Source organism: Schistocerca piceifrons, chromosome 2 (assembly GCF_021461385.2).
Source record: "Schistocerca piceifrons isolate TAMUIC-IGC-003096 chromosome 2, iqSchPice1.1, whole genome shotgun sequence".
In the NCBI taxonomy this organism is placed as follows: Eukaryota; Metazoa; Arthropoda; class Insecta; order Orthoptera; family Acrididae; genus Schistocerca; species Schistocerca piceifrons.
Window position 1 is genome coordinate 115,433,540 of NC_060139.1, and position 16,675 is coordinate 115,450,214.

A 16,675-nucleotide genomic window follows, 5' to 3' on the forward strand; every position below is an offset into this window, starting at 1 on the left:
AGGCCCCCATCACTATTAAATTTTTGTAACCCGTAACTATTTGAATAATTTCTTTTATTTCATCTTACATTTCTTCAGTTTCTTCGTCAGCTAGTTGGCATATAAACTTGTACTACTGTGGTAGGCGTGGGCTTTGTGTCTATCTTGGCTGTAATAATGCGTCCACTATGCTGTTCGTAGTAGCTTATTCGCAATCCTGTTTCTTTAAATTCATTATTAAACCTATTCCTGCATTACCCCTATTTGATTTTGTATTTAGAATCCTATATTCACCTGAGCAGAAGTCCTGTTCCTCCTGCCACCAAACTTCACTAATTCCTACTATATCTACCTTTTAATCTATCCCTGTCCCATTTTAAATTTTCTAACCTAACTGCCTGATTAAGGGATCTGTGACATTCCATGCTCCAATCTGTAGAACACCAATTTCGTTTCTCCTTATAATGATGTTGTCCTGAGTAGTCCTCACCCGGAGATCCGAATGGGGGACTGTTTTATATCTGGAATATTTTACCCAAGAAGATGCCATCATCATTTAACCATATTAATTGGTAGTATGTTAAGTATTTAGGAAATTTGTTGTGGTCATAAGAAGAATAAAGATGGTTCATTTATCAGTCATGAATCTAGAATTAAGATTCCCTTTTGCTCTTTGATAATTTTTTTTTTCCCCCCCCCCCCAGTTGTGCAGGGATTTTCTCCTACCCTTTTACATGTCCATTCTGATAATTTGCCTTTCAGTAAATTTTAATATTAGCCTTTCGCTCTTTAATACTACATACATGAATTACCCAAATAGAAATTTAATTTCTCAATAAATATTTTAAAATCTTTCACAATTAAATAATGTCAATATGACATCATTTAATAACTTTGTCATACAGAGATACAGCTTGCATGTAACAAATCAGAAGTCTGTTCTTGAATAAGGCAGGAAATGAAGTGAACAATTTCAGCATGATACATATTAGTCATTCAACAAATATAATCAAAATGGATAGATAAAAAATCTACTCACCAAGCAGTGGCAGGGGAACGCACACAAAAGGGGTTAACTTTTACAAGCTTTCAGAGCCAGTGGCTCTTTCTTGTGGCAGAAGAGTTGAAGGGGAAGAAAGAGGGGTGAAGGAAAGGGGCTGGAGAGGTTTGGGGAAAGGGGCACATTTCAGAAAAGTCACCAAAAACCCCTGGGTCATGGGAGACTTGCTGGATGGGATGAGAAGGAAGTCCCCAACAATCTATCTTTCCTTCTCATCCTATCCAGTAAATCTCCCCTGGCTGGGGGTTCCTGGTGACTTTCTTAAACTGTAACCCTTTCGCTAAACATCCCCATTCCTTTACCTTCACTCCTCCTCCTTCCTCATCGACTCATCTACCGGAAGAAGGAGTCACTGGCTCCGAAAGCTTGTAAAAGTTAAAGCCTTCTGTTTGTGTGTTCTGCTGTCACCACTTTATGAGTAGATTTTTTGTCTATTCATTTATGTTACATTATCAATAGCTGATTATTTTTGTTGTTATATTAACAAATATAATCAGCGTTTGAAAATATAAGAAACAGTATAGATAAAAAATCTGCTTACCAAGCAGCGGCAGGAAAAGCACACGAAAAGATGTGGTAACATACAAGCATACAGAGTAGCTCCCGGCAGAAGGCTCAATGAGAGAGGAGGAAGGAAAAGAAATGGTGAGATTTAGGAATTGTATAGAGTTATAAAAAGGTTGTCCAAAACCATGCATCAGGGAGAACTTACTGGATGATTTTTAAGATCAGGCAACTGTCCATCCAGTGCAGATGATGATAACTGTGGGACACAGCTCAGAACATATTCTGAGTGTAAGGAGGTATATTAAACAGAATGACTACCTCCATGCCAACTAGAACGGATTTCAAAAGCAGATTATGTGAAACCCAACTTGCACTTTTCTCACATGAAGCAGTGTAAGATCCAAAGAAATCCCTCCTGCAGATGAGAGTATCAGAATTTAGTGGTTAAATACTGAAACTTTTGCTACATAGTGCCAGAGTTCAAGGTGCTCCTGAAAATGCTGAAGTTCACATAATTTTAGACCCATTAACTGAAGTTTTAGTAGTGAGATCTTTGGAGAAAATTTACATGAAATCTGGAAGTATAGTGACATGGGAAATGGAAGTGATGTATTTGTTGCAGTAGACAAGAAACTCAAATCCATCAAGGTGGTTAGATGGAAGTTGAAACTGCATGCAAAATTGTTTGGGCAAGACTCAGTATCAAGTGTAGGCAAAAAATTACAATACTGTCCTTTTACTGACCACCTGATTCTCCTCATGATGTAATTGAATACTTTAGAGGAACCCTCAGCTCACTTGTAAATAAGTACCCTAATGATACTGTAATCATTGGAGGAGACTTTAATCTTCTAAAAATCAGTTGGGATAATTACAGTTTTGGTAGTGGTGGTCATGATGAGACATCCTATGAAACATTGCTTCATGTCTTCTCTGAAAACTACCTAGAATGGATAGTTCAGAACTCCACACGATATAAACATTTTAGGTCTAATGGCAACAAACAGACCTGACCTCTTTGAGGAAGTCCACATCAAATCAGTGACCATGAGCCAGTTACAGCAACAATGAATACCAAAACACAAAGGGCAATTAAAACAAGCAGAAAGATTTGTATGTTCAGTAAGCTAGACAGAGAACCAATAGTGCCATACCATAATGAGGAACTTGAAATGTTTAGCTCAGGGCAGGAGCACATAGAGGAAGTGACTCAAGTTCAAAAGAATAGTTGATCATGCTGTGAGCCTAGTAGGACAGTTTGTAATTGTAGAAATCCTCCTTGGTACACAGTCACTGTAAAGAAACTTTTAAATAAACAGACTACTGCATAACAGGAATAAAACAAAGCACAGAGTTATAGATAGGGAGATGCTGAATGAACCACATTTCACAGTCAAGAGAGCGATGTGTGAAGCTTTCAGTGACTACTGTAGCATAATATTGTCAAATGAACTTCCACAAAACCCAAAGAAATGCTGGTTATATGTAAAGACTGTTAGTGGCACCAAAGTTAGTGTCCTGTCCCTAGAAGAAGGAGACTGGACTTGAAATTGAGGGTAGCAAAGCAAAAGCTGAAATGCTGAACTCCATTTTCAAATGTTCCTTTACAGAGGAAAATGCAGCAGAATTACCCCAACTTATTTCTTGTACCACTGAAAAGGTGAGTGGAATAGATATTAGTGTCAGTGCCACTGAGAAACAGCTGAAATCATTAAAATTAAATGAAGCCCCAGTGCCTGATGGAATCATTATCAGTTTCTTTACCCAATTAGCAGCTGAATTATCCCCTCTGTAAACTATAAACTCTTGTAGAGCCCTCAAACAAAAAACTGTGCCCAATAGGTGGAAGAAAGCACAGGTCACACTTGTCTACAAGAAGGGTAACAGAAGTGATCCACAAAACTACTGTCCAATAACCTTGACATAGATTTGTTTTAGAATCATAGAACATATTCTGAGTTCAAATATAAAGAAGGATATTAAACAGAATGACTACCTCCATGCCAACTAGCATGTATTTTGAAAACATAGATTACGTGAAACCCAACTTGCACTTTTCTTACATGACATCCTGAAAGGCATGGCTCAAGAGTCAGGTAGATGCAGTATTTCCAGATTTACAAAAAGCATTTGACTCAGTACCACACCTATACTTATCAAAAGTATGATCATATGGCGTACCAGACAAAATATGTGACGGCATTGAGGATTTCTTGGTAGGGAGGATGAAGCATGTTATCTTAGATTTAGAGTCGTCATCAGATGTAGAAGTAACTTTGGATGTACTCCAGGGAAGTGTGTTGGATCCCTTGCTGCTCAAATTGTATACTAATGATCTTGCAGACAATATTAATAGTAACTCAAGACTTTTTGCAAAAGATGCTATTATCTACAATGAAGTACAGTCTGCACAAAGGTGAACAAATATTCAGTGAGACCTTGATAAGATTTCAAAGTTTTGCGATGATTGGCAACTTGCATTAACTATTCAGATATGTAGAATTTTGTCCTTCACAAAAAGAAGAAAATGTAGTATCATATGAATATAATATCAGTGAGTCACAGTTGTGATGTGTAAACTTTTACATATACTCTAATGTGAAACTTAGCAGGGACATGAAGTGGGGTGATCACATAGGCTCTATCGTGGGTAAAGCAGGTAGCAGACTTTAGTTTATTGTCGAATACTAGAGAAATGCAGACAGTCTACAAAGGAGGTTGCTTACAAATCATTTGTGTGACCCATCCTTGAATATTGCTCAAGTATGTGTAACCCATACCAGACAGAACGGTCTTTTTTTGAGTCATCTGTCTTCTGACTGATTTGATGTGACCCACCACAAATTCCTCTCCTGTACCAGGCTCTTAATGTCAGATGTTTGCTGGATGTATTCCAATCTCTGTCTTCCTCTACAGTTTCTGCACTCTAGTAGCATGGAAGTCATTCCCTGTTGCCTTAGGAGATGTCCTATCATCCTTTCCCTTCTTCTTGTCAGTGTTATCCACATATTCCTTTCCTCTCTGATTCTGCGCAGGACCTCCTCATTCCTTACTTTATCAATCCACCTCATTTTCAACATTCGTCTGTTGCACCACATCTCAAATGCTTTGATTCCCTTCTGTTCGGTTTTCCCACAGTCCATGTTTCACTACCATACAATACTGTACTCTAAACGTACATTCTCAGAAATTTCTTCCTCAAGTTACGGCCAATTTTTGATACTAGTAAATGTCTCTTGGCCAGGAATGCCCTTTTTGCAAGTGCTTGTCTGCTTTTGATGTCCTCCTTGCTCTGTCCATCATTGGTTATTTTGCTGCCTAGGTAGCAGAATTCCTTAACTTCATCTACTTGGTGACCATCAATCCTAATTTTAAGTTTCGTGCTATTCTCATTTCTGCTACTTCTCATTACTTTCAGCTTTCGTCTATTTACTCTCAATCTACATTCTGTACACATTAGGCTGTTCATTCCATTTCACAGATCATGTAATTCTTCTTCACTTTCACTCAAAATAGCAATGTCATCAGCGAATCGTATCATTGATATCCTTTCACCTTGAATTTTAGTTCCACTCTTGAACCTTTCTTTTATTTCCATCATTGCTTCTTCAATACATAGATTGAACAGTAGGTGTGAAAGACTACATACCTGTCTTACATTTTTCTTAATCTGAGCACTTCATTCTTGTTCGTCCACTCTTATTATTCTCTCTTGGCTCTTGTACATATTATATATCACCTGTCTCTCCCTATAGCTTACCCCTATTTTTCTCAGGATTTTGATCATATTGCACCATTTTACATTGTTGAATATGTTTTCCAGGTCGACAAAGCTTATAAATGTGTCTTGATTTTTCTTTAGTCTTGTGGTCATTATCAACTGCAAAGTCAGAATTGACTCTCTGGTGCCTTTACTTTTCCTGAAGCCAAACTAATCAACATCTAACTCATCCTCTATTTACTTTTCCATACTTCTGTTTACCATTCATGTCATCAACTTGGATGTGTGAGCTGTTAAACTGATTGTGCAATAATTCTCGCACTTGTCAGCTCTTGCAGTCTTCGGAATTGTGTGGATGATATTTTTACGAAAGTCAGATGGTATGTCGCCAGACTCATACATTCTACACACCAATGTGAATAGTCATTTTGTCGCCACTTCCCCCAATGATTTTAGAAATTCTGATGGAATGTTATCGATCCCTTCTACCTTATTTGACCTTAAGTCCTCCAAAGCTCTCTTTAATTCTGATTCTTATAGTGGATCCCTTATCTCTTCTAAATCAACCTCTATTTCTTCTTCTATCACATCAGACAAATCTTCCCCCTCACAGAGGCCTTCAATGTACTCTTTCCACCTATCCACTCTCTCCTCTGAATTTGACAGTGGAATTCCCGTTGCATTCTTAATGTTACCACCCTTGCTTTTAATTTCACCAAAGATTGTTTTGACCATCCTATACACTGAGTCGGTCCTTCTGACAATCATTTCTTTTTTGATTTTTCCTGCTGCCATTTCATCTTAGCTTCCCTGCACTTCTTATTTAATTCATTCCTCAGCGACATGTATTTTATATTCATAAATTTCCCTGAACATTTTTGCACTTCCTTCTTTCATTGATCAACTGAATTATTTCTTCTGTTACCCATGGTTACTTCGCAGTTACCTTCTTCGTAACTATGTTTTTCTTTCCAGCTTCTGTGATGCTCTTTTTAGAGACGTCCATTCCTGTTCAATCGTGCTGTATCTACGGCCTTAGAGAACTTCAAGCATATCTCGTCATTCCTTAGTGCTTCCGTATCCCACCTCTTTGCATATTGATTCTTCCTGAATAATTTCTTAAACATCAACCTACTCTTAATCACTACTAAATTGTGATCTGAGTTTATATGTGCTCCTGGGTAAGCCTTGAAATCCAGTATCTGATTCGTAATCTCTGCCTGACCACGATGAAATCTTCCCGTATCACCCAGCCTTCTCCAAGTATATCACCTCCTCTTGTGATTCTTGAACAGAGTATTCGCTATTACTAGCTGAAATTTATTGCAGAACTCAATTAATCTTTCTGCTCTCTCATTCCTTGTCCCAAGCCCATATTCTCCTGTAGGCTTTCCTTCTACTCCTTCTCCTACAACTGCATTCCAATCCCTCATGGTCATTAAATTTTCATGTCCTTTTATGTAGTGCATTACCTTTTCAGCATCCTCATATACTTTCTCTTCTCTTCTCTTCATCTTCAGACTGCAACATTGGCGTGTATACCTATAATATTGTCAGTATTGGCTTGCTATCGGTCCTGATCAGAACAATGCTATCACTGAATTGTTCACAGTAACTTAATCTCTGCCCTACCTTCCTATTCATAATGAATCCTACTTCCATTACCATTATGTCATTTGCTTCTGCTGTTGAAAGTATCCTATACTCATCTGACCAGAATTATTTGTCATTTCACTTCACTGATCCCTACTACATCTAGACTGAGCCTTTGCATTACCCTATTCAGATTTTCTAGCTTCCCCACCACGTTCAAGCTTCTGACATTCCACGCCCCAGCTCATAGAACGTTATCCGTTTGTTGATTATTCAATCTTTTTCTCATGATCATTTCCCCCTTGGCTGTTCCCTCCCAGAGATTTGAATGTGGGACTATTCCGGAATCTTTTGCCAATGAAGAAATCATCATGACACTTTTTCAATTACAGGCCACATGTCCTGTGGATACATGTTGTATGTCTTTAATGCAGTGGTCTCCATTGCCTTCTGCATCATCATGCCATTGATCATTGCCAATTCTTCTGCCTTTAGGGGCAGTTTCCCACCCCAAGGACAAGAGTGTGCTGTGAACCTCTGTCTGCTCCTCCATCCTCTTTGACAAGGCTGTTGGCAGAATGAGGGTGACTCCTTATGCCGGAAGTCTTCGGCCACCAATGCTGATTATTAATCAATATTTAAGCAGTGGTGGGTTTCAAACCCAGAACCGATTATGTTTTGATCTAATCAAAGACACTACTGCTAGACCATGGGTAGCAGGGGATATTGAATGTATAAAGAGAAGGGCAGCACAAAGGGTGACAAGTTTGTTTGAGTTGTGGGAGAATGTGACAGTGATGCTGAAGAAACAGAACTGACAGATTCTTGAAAATAGGCACTACTATCCCGAGAAGTGTGCTAACAAAGTTTCAAGAACCAGCTTAGTTTATTCATTCAAAGGCATCAATTACAAGAGAGTAACAAAAAACTTAACAGCTGTATATGTGTGCATAAACAATTGACGTTAACACATTTAAACATGGAAATAGACATGAAGAACGAGCTGTATATGATGAATCTATGAATACATAACTACTCCCCTACGTATTGCTCCCATACGGATTGAAGGATAAGGTTAGATTAATTACAGCATGCACAGAGGCATTTAAACAGTCATTTTTCCTGTGTTCCATACACGAATGTGATGGGGAAAAATGCTAATAACCAGTACAGTGGGATGTATCCTGTGCCATGTACTTCACATTGGTTTGTAGATATAGATGTTTATGGAATCGTAAGAAAAGAATGAGATTTGAAAAACAGAATTTAAAAGTGGAAGGAGTATTAAGCAAAACAGACAACTGGAAAAGAGAGAGAGAGAGAGAGAGAGAGAGAGAGAGAGAGAGAGAGAGAGAGAGAGAGAGAGAGTGGAAACTTAATTGCGTTCGATAGTAGACAGGTGAAGAGCCAGGAAAATAGACGGGTCAGAAAATAAAAAAAAGTAAAAGGAAATGAGGAAAAGGAATAGCTATTGAAAAGTAATGCTGGGTCCAATAAAATTAAGGTAAATTTATGTCATGTGGTTGGCATAAACCGAGCACATGTTGGAAAGCCAGCTCCCGACTGCGGAGTTGTGGGGAAACTGGTGTCAGGAGGGAGAATCCAGATGACACGTAGGGTGAAACAGACACTGAGTTCATCACTGTCATGTTGAAGTTTGTGCTTTGCAACAGGATACTGTGTGTAGCCAGTATACACCCTGTGTCTATTCCCATTCATTTGAACTTATAACTTGGTAGATGGCAGACAGTGTTTACTTAACAGTTGGTATGTGACATGTTGTTTCACACCATTAAACATCATCCAATCTTCTACATTAATACGCCTACCTCCAAGTCACTGGTTAGTATAAATAGGCATAGACAAAGGGCGTATACTGAAAACATAAAATATCCTGTTGCAAAACACACTATACATGACAGTCATGACTTTGGTGCCTGTTTCATCACATATGACATCTGGATTCTCTGGACTGACATCAGTTTCTCAGAACTCCACTGTGGGAACTGGCCTTGCAACATGTGCTTCATTCTCGCCACCCACCGGACTTAAATTTACATTGATTTCAGTGGTCTCAGCATTTCTTTTCAATAAATATTCCCCTTCTTCACTCCATTTTCCTTTTCTTTTCAGACCCCTCTATTTCCTCCCTCCCTCCCACCTGTCTACCATAGAATGCTTTCTGCTCTTATTAGTTTCTTCACATTGGTATTAAGTTATTTTATTTATTTATTTATTTATTTATTTTTTAGCTGACTTATAATTAACACAGTGGAGTAAAATATCTATGACACTGAATGGCAGGATCTTGTGGCAGTTGCCCACTGTGGCATAATTGATGGTGGTGGCTAACTCAGCATATGTTGTTTCTGCAGTGAAGATACTGCTCGAGGAATGTTGCATCATTCAGGGTCTCAAATTCAAACAAAAATAAAAATTTATGAAGAATATATTACACTTGCTACTGTAACTCTTAAACAAAACTTTTTGAATATATGTTAGTTGACTTTAATACATGTTATATTGCTATCAAGGCTTCTCAACTGTAATCACTTAGGCAGAAAGTACAGTAGTCTGGAAGATCTACACTACTGGCCATTAAAATTGCTACATCAAGAAGAAATGCAGATGATAAATGGGTATTCATTGGACAGATATATTATACTAGAACTGACATGTGATTACATTATCACACAATTTGGGTACATAGATTCTGAGAAATCAGTACCCAGAACAACAACCTCTGGCCTTAATAACAGCCTTGATACGCCTGGGCATTGAGTCAAACAGAGCTTGGATGGCGTGTACAGGTACAGCTGCCCGTGCAGCTTCAACACGATACCACAGTTCATCAAGAGTAGTGACTGGCGTATTGTGACGAGCCAGTTGCTCGACCACCATTGACCAGACGTTTTTAATTGGTGAGAGATCTGGAGAATGTGCTGCCCAGGGCAGCAGTCGAACATTTTCTGTACCCAGAAAGGCCCGTACAGGACCTGCAACATGCGGTTGTGCATTATCCTGCTGAAATGTGAAATGTAGGGTTTCGCAGGGATCGAATGAAGGGTAGAGCCACGGGTCATAACACATCTGAAATGTAACATCCACTGTTCAAAGTGCCATCAATGCGAACAAGAGGTGACCGAGACGTGTAACCAATGGCATCCCATACCATCATGCCGGGTGATATGCCAGTATGGCGATGACGAATACACGCTTCCAATGTGTGTTCACTGCGATGTCGCCAAACACAGATGCGTCCTTCATGATGCTGTAAACAGAACCTGGATTCATCCAAAAAAATGACATTTTGCCATTCGTGCACCCAGGTTCGTCGTTGAGTACACCATCGCAGGCACTCCTGTCTGTGATGCAGCATCAAGGGTAACCGCAGCCATGGTCTCCGAGCTGGTAGTCCATGCTGCTGCAAACGTCGTTAAACTGTTCGTGCAGATGGTTGTTGTCTTGCAAACGTTCCCATCTGTTGACTCAGGTATCGACACATGGCTGCACGATCTGTTACAGTCATGCGGATAAGATGCCTGTCATCTCGACTGCTAGTGATACAAGGCCAGTAGGATCCAGCACGGTGTTCCATATTACCCTCCTGAACCCACCGATTCCATATTCTGCTAACAGTCATTGGATCTCAACCAACACGAGCAGCAATGTCGCGATACGATAAACCGCAATCGGAATAGGCTACAATCCGACCTTTATCAAAGTCGGAAACGTGATGGTACGCATTTCTCCTCCTTACACGGGGCATCACAACAATGTTTCACCAGGCAACGCTGGTCATCTGCTGTTTGTGTATGAGAAATCAGTTGGAAACTTTCCTCATGTCAGCATGTTGTAGATGTTGCCACCGGCGCCAACCTTGTGTGAATGCTCTGAAAAGCTAATCATTTGCATTTCACAGCGTCTTCTTCCTGTCAGTTAAATTTCACGTCTGTAGCACGTCATCTTTGTGGTGTAACAATTTTAATGGCCAGTAGTGTAATATCTTGAGGACTACAACTCTCAGATAAATCCAGGATAGTCCTTGCCAGAAGTATATGAATAAGACAAATACCAAAAAGCTAGGCTTGTGCTGTGATGCTTCATTATAAGATGAGCATCTTGAAGATATGTACTGTCATAGCAGCCCCTTATTAGTTAGAGGGCTTGCACGACTGACACGCTAGATGGGCTGCCGACCTCCTTTCAGGAGCATGGAGAGAGATGTTGCCAGAGGATATAAACAATAACAGGCTGTCGAAATAAACACGGAACTACTTCACCAGACAACATGTGACAGTGTTCCACCAATTGGAACTCACATGAGTCATGTAACACTCAGCCTACCCAGCTTCATAAGCATTCCCGGACAGTCAGACCAGCTGTGAATACCTACTGCTAGGAAAAGCTCTGGCCAGTACTTACACTGGCCCTAGCATTGTATACACTTGCCATAACATTGTAGTGGTTTGTTGTGTTTTGTGATTGGTAGAGTAGATTTTGGTCAGTATTTTCTTCCATTGTCTTATTTCCTTAACGGTCTGCCACCACAAGAGTTTAGGTTTTTTTTTTTTGTTCTTGCATTTAAAACTTAGTGTATGCCAAGAAAGTGTTTTTCTTTAATTAAAATAAAATGTGTTAAAATTGACTGTTAGTTCTCTCCTGTCGACTGCAGAACATTACAGTTATTAGCAACGAGGATAAAACTTTAATTTTCGAACGAAATAGCCTCTTCTGAGGAACTTCTTCAGTCTTTGGTGGATTCAGGCAGTGCTCACGCATTCAGAACTTTGCCCCCATTCACCAATGTTGAAAGAAGTAGCTCATAGAGGTTATTCAATTGCAAGTAAATTGAACACTTTGCACGTGGCTCCACCGACGTTTCCGGCATTCGATACGTCTGTCGAACCATGGTCAAATTATGTCAAACAGTTTGAACAACATTTACTGGCACCACATCTTGATACAGCTGTTTTCGCAGCTCGCTAGTTGCCTAGTGCCAAAGGGCAGTCTTGTTGATTTGTTGGTTCATCCCGTGACAGGAAGTGTTTCACCCGGCTTCCATCCTGTCCAGACTGTTTCCCGACTCACCAATGGTTGGAGTGCCTCCACTGGCGAGCAAGATGCACTGCTTACAGCCAAGCGGGCCATACCACCGTGGTGTGTCAGGCTTTGCAGAGACATAGCATAGATGCCACGCTTCCTGTGGACGCATATTCTCATCACAAATCGTCACCTCGGGACCTGGAAGCCTCGCATTCCATTGACGGCCCAAGTATTCTTCATCATTCTCCAGTCGGGTGCCTGTTTTGTCCTTACCTTGCAGGTCATGCTTATTCCGGTGGCCTTCCAAATTGACATGGCATCATCCATTTCTATTGTGGATGGTGCCACATACCAACGCTTGGGCTTGCCGGCTTTATCCCCATACACATGCACCTTGCACAGTTTCAGTAATCACTCTAAATCATTTGACGGTGTTTTTTCCACACAAATCTCTTACAATGTTCATTCCTTCACTGCTCAGATTTTGGTGGTCGGATCCCCCAGCACTACTAACCTTCTGGATGTGGACATTTTAGGTTGTCTGGGTTTATCAGTGCAGGACACAGTACAGGCAGTGTCAATTCCCTCTTTGGATACCTTCCTCGCCCTGTTGCTCAGCGAATATGAAACGTTTTTCTCATCCTCCACACCAGGGGTGAAGGGTTTTACCGCGGATGTTCAGCTACTTCCCTGAGCTGTTCCTCGTTTTTTTTAAGGCCCGCTCGGTCCCCTTTGCTCTCCGAGACAGGCTCCTGGTAGAACTTCACCGCTTACAAGACGAAGGCATAATTTCTCCGATCGAGCGCAGTCGCTGGGCAATGCCTTTCATGATAGTTGAGAAGCCAAATGGTGCTTTACCCATCTGTGGCAATTTTAAGGTTACGGTCAGTTCTCAGTCCATCTCCGATGTATATCCTGTCCCATCAATGGATGACATACTCACACGTCTTGCGGGCTCAACCATTTTCGTCAAAATTGATTTGCGCAGTGCTTATTTGCAGCTGCCGTTGGATGAGGAATCACTGCAGATCCTAGTCATCAAATACCCTGTGTGGCCTTTTCCAGTACAACTGTCTTCTGTTTGGCATTGCCACCCCCCCCCCCCCCCCCATTTTCCAATGTTATTTGGAATGCATCACAAGCCAGGCGCCCAGTGAGGCCAATTATCTGGATGATGTCATTGCATTGTCGGTTGCTCATCCCCGGTGGACCTCGCGGACAAGCTGGATCAGCTGTTTCAGGTTTTTTTCTGAGGCTAACCTGCATTGCCGGAAGGAAAAGTGTAACTTTTTTTGCACGAAAGGTCAGTTATCTCGGGTTCACGGTTGATGCCCGCGGCCTACATGCCTCTAAGGAGTACGTCGGAGCAATTCCAAACCTGCCTGCTCCCACCAATGTGAAGCAGCTGCAATCTGTCCTCAGTCAAATCAACTGCTATCAGTGTTCTATACCCCACGCCACCGAGATTTTGGTGCCCCTGACCAGGTTATTGTGCAAGGGGGGCATTGAGTTTGAGACACGGCATATGAGGAGACTTTCACCACAGCATATGAGCAGGCTTTCACACGTCTCCAAGTCAGCTCTCTACCACCCTCTGTGTCTGGCCACTTACAATCCTTGACGCCTCCCCCTTGGTTTGTTTCAATGTGGAACTGGACGTGGACGCAGATCTGTTCGCACTTCTGTTGGATGCCGATGTGGTCTGGCAGGCCGCCGCTCAGGATCAGACACTGCAAGCTCTCCATCACCAAATCACTGCAGGTTGGCCGACAAGCTGTCGTAGTATCTGTGATGCAGAGGCCCAGCAGTTTTGGGATCTTCTGCACAGTCTCTCTTTCCGCAGTGGCGTCATCCTTTTTCATAGTGATTCCGATGTTCCGTGGGTGGTCATACCACATGCGTTGTGCTGCCCTGTCCTGAACATCCTCCATGCTGGCCATTTGGGCGTTGTCCTCACTAAACAGCTGACCCACTGACACCTTTATTGGCACAGTTTGGATAAAGACATTGCCTCCCTCGTGTCAGCGTGCACCACGTGCCAAACATGTCCAGCAGCACCCCTTGCCAGTATTTTTCGCAGCTGGATGCAGCTGCTCTGTGGGAACGTCTCCATTTGGATTTCGCAGGGCCATTTCATGGTTCCCAGAGGTTCATACTGATAGCCTCAGGGTCGGGATACCCTTGTGTCTCCCACATGACTTCTGCTGAGACTATCAAAATTCTCCGGTGCCTCTTTGCTGTTGAGGGACTCCTCAAAACTATTGTTATGGATAATGGTCCGCAGTTTATGTCAACTGAGTTTAAGTAATTATGTGCTGCTCCTTTTCACCTTGCGTCAAACAACCAGGCAGAACATTTTGAGTAGATGTTCAAGACTCAGCCCAATAAGCCGCTCAGCCATCACCCACTGGAGGAGGCCGTGCTGCTTTTCTTGGCTACATACCATGCCAACCCCCATGCTGGTAAAAGTCCAGTGAAGATATTTCACAGTTGACCATTTCCCTCTTGGTTATCTGTCCTGGTTCTTGAGGCTTCTCCCCCCCACCCCTCCCCTCCCCCTGCCCACATGCCGGCGCACTCCTTTCATGTCAGGCAGGTGGTCTGGGCGTGGATATTCTCTCATCCACGGGCATACTGGGTGCCTGCGGTCATCACCAAGCTCTGCGGCCGGGCGGTGGCGTCTCTCTGGTGGGCTGATGGTTCCACCCCCCCCCCCCCCCAAGCACCTCAACCAGCTCTGCCCCCATCTGGTGGACTAAGATGCCCTGGGGGAGCTGCCAGTGCCTGTCGCTGGCCAACCTGTGGCGGAACCTCCACCTCAGCCTCTGTCTCCGCCACCAGCTGTCCATGCTGCGTCACTACGTCCTGCCCCTGCTGGCTATGAATCCATGGATGTCAACCAGGATGCCCCTACTCCTATGGGCGCTTGTGGTGCTGGGGAATTTTTTTCCCAGGGGGGTGTCGTAGTGACTCCTTATTAGTTAGAGGGCCTGCACGACCGACATGCAAGATGGGCTTCTGACCTCCTTTCAGGAACCGGAGAGAAACATCGCCAGCGGATATAAACAATAACAGCCTTTCCAAATAAACGCGGAACTACTTCACCAGACAACATATGACAGTGTTCCATGAATAGGAACTCGTATGACTCATGTAGCACTCTGCCAACTTGGCTTTATAAGCATGCCTGGACAGTCAGACCGGCAGTGTTTACCTATTGTTAGGAACAGCTCCGGCCAGTACCTTTGCCGGCCCAAGCATTGTATACACTTGCCACAGCATTGTAGTAGCACGTTGTGTTTTGTAATTGGTAGAGTAGATTTTGGTCGGTATTTTCTGCCATTTCTTGTTTGCTTATCTGGTATACCACCATAAGAGGTGTGAGGTTTTCTTGTTCTAGTGTATGCCAAGAAGGTGTTTTTCTTTAATTATAATAAAGTGTGTTGAAATTGACTGTTAGTTCTCTCCTGCCAACCTCAGGACACTACATGTACATGTTACCTCAATTTCCAGGAAAATGTTCTTAATGGGTATATGTATACATATCCCCTGTTGATGAATGGTTAATGATCTTTAATCTTCACAGGTAGCTGTATCCTGTCTCTTTTTTCTTCTCCTTCTTCTTCTTCGTAACAGTATAGTTTTAGCCTAAATGATTAATCAGGCTTCAAATCACTGTTTATTGAGAAGTAAATGACATACAAAGATGGGTGGTACATGAAAAGATAGATACACTCACCAAGTTTACAAAGCTTGCCTTGTTGATCATGTGCATGCTATATCAGATGCCTGTGGCCACAATTGACAAGGTGGCAGCAGTGGAGGAGTAGAGCTTTTGTTTGTCAGAATGTGTGAAGTGTGCATCCGTTATGAGCTTTCAGCATGTATTCATACACAAGTATGGAAATGCTGCACCTGATCACCAGTGCATTTTGCATTTGTTTTGCCAGTTTCACAACACTGGTTGTCTTTGTGGAGGGAAAAGAAAGGGGGCGACCAGGTGTCTCAGAGGAAATTGCAGAGTGTGTGAAACAGAGCTTTGTGTGCAGCCCACAAAAATCAACAATTTGCTCAAGCAGTGAACTGGGCATTTCACAGAAAACAATGTGGAATGTTTTTGCATTTCACACCTTACCATTTGCAGCTGTTACAATACCTAACCCCCGATGATTATGCACTCCGATTGGAGTTTTGTACCTGAATGCAGCAAGCTATGGAAGATGGTGGTGGTGGTGGTGGTGGTGGTGGTGGTGGTGGTGACAACTTTGCAAGGACAGTGACAAGCCGACTGTCCATCTGTCGGGAAACAGGATTAGTCAAGTGTGAGAGCGGAGTGCTGAATCGCTGCAACATTTCTCCAGCTGAAATCTGGATTTACCAAATAAAACCTGCAAAAAAGGATGACTGATTGCTGCACTTTATATCAGATCACCCACATTCGTAATGGAAGGTAACATGATGAATATTTCAGATGTATTTTTGTGTGTGTCACATATGTTCTGACTATGAACTGTCATTTTCAGACATCAGTTACATTAACAGAAGATGTTTATGGTAGCTCCTATATTCTCTTCAATTGATAGGCACATAAACACAGAAATCTGCAGTACAGGTGTGTGTAGGCATTGCTGTGACTGTATATATTAATAATTTAGTAGGTCATTATTGTAGTATACATATCATCATCTGGCCTACAATGCAGCGATTGCATCTATAATAAGATCCAATGCCAGTGAAATTTCCTTGTGCTGCCATTTCCAGAAAAGTGA

At 42.0% G+C, this 16,675-nt stretch overlaps 1 protein-coding gene across 2 annotated transcripts in view; it reads left to right on the forward strand.

The window, feature by feature from the left end:
• Positions 1–16,675, forward strand: part of LOC124777281 (UV radiation resistance-associated gene protein) — a 103,608-nt gene that overhangs the window by 63,450 nt on the left and 23,483 nt on the right. The window lies entirely within an intron of this gene.